Here is a 5,932-nt window from a genome sequence, read left to right on the forward strand (position 1 = left end):
AGGAATGGCCCTCAGGTCAAACTCACTGTGATGATTCTCTGAGAGGAAGCTCTGCAAGTGTGCAATGTGCTGTTTCTTCTTTAATTTCTTAAATGCTAAATGTTCTGCAGAATTGAAAATGACAAGCATTATTCGTTTAGGTATGAGTTTATTTGCTTGACTGGCAACGTGTGTCAGTCAATTGTGATTCTTTGTATGAAATATAACGATATCAATATGACAGCAACAACACCATAATAATGTCACATATCTTGTTTCAGGTTGACAGAATCCTGCCACAAACTGCTTGGTTCACCCTTTGCACATGTTACTTACTCAGTGCTCATGAGTGAGCAAAATGTCACACATTATGATTTTCAAATGTTAAAAACTTTCAATGCAGTACAGTATATACCTGTCATTGTATTGGCAATTATCCTTAAGCAAGTCTCAAATCAGATATTTGTATCATGTAGCCTTCAAATTCTCCCAAAATCTATACAGTCTACTTATCAAGAAAGAGAGATTTTCCAATATTTACTTACATAGTGGCTGAGTAATGTGTTGAAAATGGTAATCCTGATCCTCTGAAACACTGACTGTATGATCATTGTTTCGTATTCCCTCTTGAATTCAGCTCCGTCCTATTTGGTTGCCGTCCATGAACAAAATGACACTTATTTATGCTGGTAGGGCTCTCTTACCATCTCCCACTGTGTCACCATGAAGTGAATCTACTGATGAAGTGGAACTATCTGGCAACCCCTGGTGGCCTTGTACTGTTTGACATGTGGACAGACAGACAGACAGACAGACAGACAGACAGACAGACAGACAGACAGACAGACAGACAGACAGACAGACAGGGAGAAGGAGAGACAGGGAGAGGGAGAGGGAGAGAGAGCGAGAGCGAGAGCGAGATAAGGAATAATTAAGAGTAAATAAAATTTACAATTTGTAGAGTAATTGGATAAATGTGAGATTTTGTGATGTTTCAGAGAGGAGTACAGATACAAATGTAGGCATTCAATTTATGTCTATCTGTGTGTGTGTGTGTGTGTGTGTGTGTGTGTGTGTGTGTGTGTGTTGTAATGGTTGACATCTGTGGTATAAGATACATGATACATGACCTGAATAATCCGGTGATTGACAATCATGTCTTTCTTTATTAAGTTCTCGTTTGTTATGTGTGTGTGAGGACTCACACTAAACTAAAGTGATGGAACTCAGAGAAATCACAGGAGAACAGGTGAATAAAAAATAATCAATAAGTTTAATAACAAAAATAGTCCAAAAAACAGATAACAAAAGGCGAGAGCTAAAAAAAAAAAAGCTCTGGTAGAATGCTGACTGGATCAAAGAACTAAAAGTGTCCCAAAACGGCAACTGAGGGCGAGAGCTGAAAAACGCTCTTGAGCAGGGCCGTGCAGAGACCTTTGGAGGGCCAGGTGCTCCAAGTTAAAAGGGGGCACATGGAGCACAAATTTGAGACACCATACAGAAACATACCTTGCAATATAACTGTTTGAATGGTAGCAACCCATATTCATAAAGAATGTAACATGGAATCACAACATACCATATCATTGTCCACACCTCATATACAGTATTTGTTAGAGGCCAGTACAAAGCAAAATTAGTCTCTGTTTTACCTGATGGGGTACATTAAACAGCTTCTGTTGAGGGGGTTGGTGAGGAGGCTGCTGCTGCTGATATGACATTTCATACCTTTTCAAAAATTGTACTGTATAGCCACAAATTTAATCCATTCATAATCTGCCCTTTATTATTCCTAGTGCTAAATTAATAAAGTAAAAAATAATTAAATGATATAGAAATCATGTATTTAAATATTTTTGTGCTGTAAATGTTAGAAACAAACAAGTACTGATATGTTTAAATGAGAGGTTGAGAAAATCAAAATTCAAATTTTTCTATTATTGTTATATTTATACTGTAATAGTCCAAAATTATGTGAATATGCATATTGCATAGTTTTAGTAAAATAACATAGTCTATGCCTCATTGCCTCTAGAAACATAGGAAAAAACAGCTTGACAGTAGAATAACACATGATATCTCTCTAATGCAGTTTGCCCATGACAAGAGAAACATACAGAAACAAACAAACAAACAAACAAACAAACAAACAAAAAAGCCTCACACATGCTGTGTGTGGTTAACTAGCAGCTATAACTTGTGAGAGTTGGATGACACAGAGGATGCTCATTGCTCACTTCACTGCGTCAGTCATCTTGCAAGAATACACCGTGCACAAGCGAATACTGCTACAAAACCTATTCACCGGACCAGCTGTTTACTCCCTCGGGTCTTCTTTGGTTTCACAAGACTAGCAGTGGCCGTCTCCTGCAGCTCAGCGATTAGCAGCAGGGCACGTCTGAGCAGCGATGGCAGAGTGAGGGCACGTTGTGGATCATGTGACCGACCAGGGTAGATCTAAATATTATCATTTTGTTTTGTTTATTATTTTTTTGGGCCACACAGACGGACTTTCACACACACACACACACTTACAAAAATGAATACAGTAAAAAAAACAGCAAACAAACAAACAAACAAACAAACAAACAACAACAACAACAAAACCACTTTCACAAAAGGGCACTTTGGACATCAAGGGGCAAAGGGGCAGGTGCTCCAGCACACTCCGCCCCCCCACCCCCCCTCTGCACATGCCTGCACTTAATACAGACGATCCGATGAATACTGGTGGACTGAGCCGGAGTCAAATACACAGCTGATTGAGCGTAGATGAGATGATGACTTGCAGGTGCGAGAGGAAGGAGGGCTGGAGGAGCTGGGCAGGTAGGAGCCGCCCACCACACAGACCTGAACAAACAGGGAAAGACAGACAAGACCACAAGGGGGCAAGGAAACACAGGGAAAACACAAGGGAAGAAGGAGGGAGCCCAGCACTGCCTGACAGGATGTCTTCCCTCTGAGCGACTTCAGTATTTATTTGTTTTCCAAAACAGAGAAAGGTGAAGTCTGTGGCCAATTATAGCAGTCTTACTCAGGTTGTGACTCAGTGTACTAGAATTGATGTAAATGTTGCTCTGAAGATTTTCATGGATACTGTAAATGAAGTCTGAAGACAAACAAGCTCGACTTAGAAAAAGGTCTGTCAAGGGCAGAAGTGCACCATGGTTAGATGGCTAATGTGATCTTGATGCTTCAGAGGGATAATGCCAAAGCTGCCGGTCAGAAATCAGGGTACCCATGAGATTGAAGCCTTTACTGCAAGTTGACAAATAAGGTCACCAAGCTAAATTACATGAAAAAAAAAAAAAAAAAAAAGAATATATCAAACCAAAAAAATTGCAGCTCTAAAACTTAATGTAAAAAAATATGGAAAACCTGCCTGAAATCTTACATTATTTCATTCAAAAATCCGTGGAATCTGCAGATCAGTTCATCACCAGGCCATATGATTTATAAACAAGGTGGACAATTTGAGATCTTGTATGAAACTGGATTGTCAGGGTCTGGAGTTTTGATGTGGTCTTGGTTTTGTTTTGTGTTGTTTTTCTTGTTTCTTGCAGCTCGTGTGGCAGGAGGAGTGGCTAGCTAATTTTCCGCTAATATTTCCGGTCTGCTCGGATGTGGCTTGTCGTGCGTCTTGGTCTCTGTCTTCGGTGCGTAAACTGCAGTCCTCTTCATTTCTCTGCCAGTCACCCTGTGGAGCGCCGACTCCCGTCTCCTCGGCCGAGTGTTAGAAGAGCTGGATCTTTCGTTCCTCCTTAGCCAGCATGATTTTCTTTTTCTGCATTAAAAGACTTTTGAACTGTTTGCCTGTGTCCGGCTCCGCTACTGTTGGTCAAACTCCCCAAAAAGGTAACATGGATGACATCAACTGAACAGACAGATTTTTGTTTGTTTGATCGTTTAATTGCAGCTAGTCTGCTTTCCCAATCAATATGTTTTTAATAGATGTGTACTTAGTGGAACCTTTCCAGAGCTTTGGAAACAGTCTAAAATTACACCTTTAACCAAAGATGGAAGGTTTAAGTGGTTGGCATTGCAGACCTATTAGTATACTCCCTATGCTGAGTAAGATGCTTGAGAAGATAATCTTCAATCAAATACTAAATTAGTATGTAGTAGTCCTTTTTCACTACAATAATTTAATTATTGTAGTGAAAAAAGGACTACTCATATCAGCACAGCATGCTTGTAGACCAGGGGCCTCATGTACAAAGCGTGCATACGCACGAAAACGTGGCGTACGCACTTTTTCACGGCAAAGTTCAGATGTATCAAAAGTGAAATGACCAGGGGCGTCACTAGGTTCTGAGGACAGGGTAGGCTTAGCCCCCTGGAGATGCACAGGATATGAATGAATGTAGTAGGCATTAGGAAATCCAAAAAATTCACAAATAATGAACAAGAACCGGGATATAACTTTCCCACTTTTGGACAGATTTAGTAGAGATACTCAATTGTTTTAGGCCACCATTAAATTTTAATGAAAACACATGTCGATTTTTTTTTTTGATCACATTAACACCACCAAGAAAAACACAACAGATTTAACAGACATACTCTACTGCAACAACAAAAATAAACTCAGGAAGTATGTCAACAAAAAATACCTACGTACATATATTACACAACACATTACATAACAGTAGCTGGCTACTTGCTGGGTGGCAGCATCAAAGTGTGCCGTCTGTTTTTCAGTGAGGCAAATCTGTTAATCACTCTGTTGTGACTCAGTTGCTGCAGCATGTCTTTCTCAATTGACAAGACTGTGAAGCCTTTTCAGAGCCATTGTTTGACGCAGCCAGGTGTGCAGCCGACGCAGTGCACTAAATGACCTCTCACATGAGCAGCTGCTGACAGGCACTGTGAGGGCAACTTGAATTGTTGCCTTCAGAGTTGGAAACATCTCTGAATCTAGGAGGTTGTGCACAGACAGCATATCTCCAGGTCCACATCCAGCCTCTGTTTTTCTGGCAAGAAAGTTTCTGGCCACCAGAACCTCCTCTGTTTTCAGGTCAATTTTGTGAAATCCTTTAGACTCACCTTTCCAGTAGAGGTCTCTACCCTCTTACTCTCTGTGCTCCACTGTGCTGCTGAGTCCTACAGGTCAATTATATAATAATCATCATTATATTATTAATATAGCCTATTATTATTACTATCATCATCATCATTCTTCTTCTTCTGATTATTATTACTGCTAGTAGTAGTAGTAGGCTAGTATTAGCCTGCTTATTATTACTATTATTATGTGTGTGCCGAGATCGCCTATACGTTTTTTTTTTTTTGTTTTGTTTTTCATTTTATTTATTTATTTTTTTTTATTTTTGTAAAACGGGAAATGCCTGGTTCATGGTTCAATCTGCTGTTAACTGTGGGCTGGAGCTAACTAATTGCTACCAGCAGTGATGAATACTTACTTTTTTGAAAAACTTTCGTATATCCATTCTTCTCCTACTGCTGCTCTAGTCAATAGCTGGCTCAGTGTGCAGCAAAGTTAGGTACACACGAATGCAACGCGCTGCAGGGAAAACATGGACTGGATTTCAGTGATTGTGGGCGTACTCTGTATGGCCAAGTGGAATAGACTGGGTAACGGCGCAATGAGGGGGCTCTGCAGGGAAAACATGGGCTGGATTCTCAGTGGTGTGGGCGTACTCTACATGGCCAAGTGGAATGGACTGGGTAACGGCGCAGCGAAGGGGCTCTACCTTACACCATGAAATAAAGGGAAACGGACAGATTTATGATTAGAAATTAATGACAGGTAATGTGAATATTTATTTTAACTCCTATTCTTGCCCTATTATATAAAATTTGTATGAGATTTTTTTTTGGTTTAAAAAAAAAAATTAATAAAAAATATCTAATTATTTAGGGGGGCTTCAGAATATTTTAGGGGGGCTTTTAGGGGGGCTAAAGCCCCCCTAAAAGCCACTGAACGCCACTG

The sequence above is a fragment of the Chaetodon trifascialis genome, chromosome 13 (assembly GCF_039877785.1).
Source record: "Chaetodon trifascialis isolate fChaTrf1 chromosome 13, fChaTrf1.hap1, whole genome shotgun sequence".
NCBI lineage: Eukaryota > Metazoa > Chordata > Actinopteri > Chaetodontiformes > Chaetodontidae > Chaetodon > Chaetodon trifascialis.